Source organism: Montipora capricornis, chromosome 14 (assembly GCF_036669925.1).
Source record: "Montipora capricornis isolate CH-2021 chromosome 14, ASM3666992v2, whole genome shotgun sequence".
In the NCBI taxonomy this organism is placed as follows: Eukaryota; Metazoa; Cnidaria; class Anthozoa; order Scleractinia; family Acroporidae; genus Montipora; species Montipora capricornis.
In genome coordinates, this window is record NC_090896.1 from 27225466 (window position 1) to 27226883 (window position 1418).

Sequence of the window (1418 nt, forward strand, 5' to 3'; positions counted from 1 at the left end):
CTATTTCGTGAGATATCTTCTACCCGAAGACCGATCTCTAAAAGAGAGAGAAGGTAGGAAACGCTCACCAGTTGATCGGCCAAGCAAACCGAGAAATCGAGGCAAAAAAATTTGTGGCAAATGTTTCTTCGAAGAGTAGATAGCGCGAGACTATTTTCTTGACTAGATGTTTGATAGAATCTTCGAACATGTCGCTGGCCGAGTTTGAGGCAGATTGAAGGATTTTGGATTTTGGCTACATTTTTTGCCTCGACTTCTCGGTTTGCTTGGCTAATCGACTGGTGAGCGTTTCCTACCTTCGCTCTCTTTTAGAGATCGGTCTTAGGTTGAGGATATCTTGCGAAGTAGAGGACAGAATGGCACCAAATTACCAAAGAACTATCACAAAGAGACCACAGACAACTGAGTGCAACATTAGTGCATATATATTTTATTAGTTAAGCCTTCTGGTTTGCATCGACTAAAACTCGTCCTACAAGCTCTCTAAATTCAAAACACAACACAGAGTTTGGGCCACCTGTGATTATACTTTGTTTTGAGAAGACTTCACAGAGCATGCAACGTCAACGACAAACTCTATATATCGACAAATGTGTCTTCAGCCCTCAACTATCTACAATCTAATGTCACTATTCTTGTTTCCTAAAGACACATTTGTCTCTTTCTCTTCCATGTAACTGTTGCAGTAAGGAGATTGCCAGCGTTTGCTTGCAAGAAGAAGGTCAACAAACGCGATAGTTCGATCGGTACATGGCCAGCAAGAGTGTTTTCAACGTCTGGTTGTTCATGTGTCACGTACACGCCGATTGCGTTGATGTCGTATTCTTGGGCTTCGGCCCTCTTATCTTCTTCGCAGTGTAATGCTTGGTTGAAGACGGCCAGCCACGTAGCACTAGAAAAGCTAGAGATCTTGAGTGAGCTAGCCAACGCCCATCCTTTTAACACTACAGATTCTGATGTAGAAGAAGCGTACCCACTACAGTTGGAGCTTCTAACTTAGGTTAGCTTCAAGTCGGTAAGCCATGAAAAAATACTCACGAAGTCAATTAAATTGTAAAATCAAAATGTTTTGTCTTGGTGGTTTGAGCCTTTTAAATAAGCGCCGCATCGGCGACACGAAAAATTAATTAAGCGCCGCCGCGCTTATTCGAGTAAATACAGTAAGTACGTGTGAATATTTCTATACTTTGCACTTTCTTCACGAGCAACAAATGAAAATTGTTTCTGTAGTGCTTCATCTTCGTCAAGAAGGTCTAAAATTGCCTCAAAATCATCGCCCAACAAGAATACGTCGTCTCCTGTATCCGCCATCTTTGAAAGTGTGTTTGGGTTTGTACCGTCGGGATCACGTGACAGGTACGTTCAACATCAGAGGAACCCCTATTGTTTCACGCTTTGAAGATTGCCGACTTTCATAA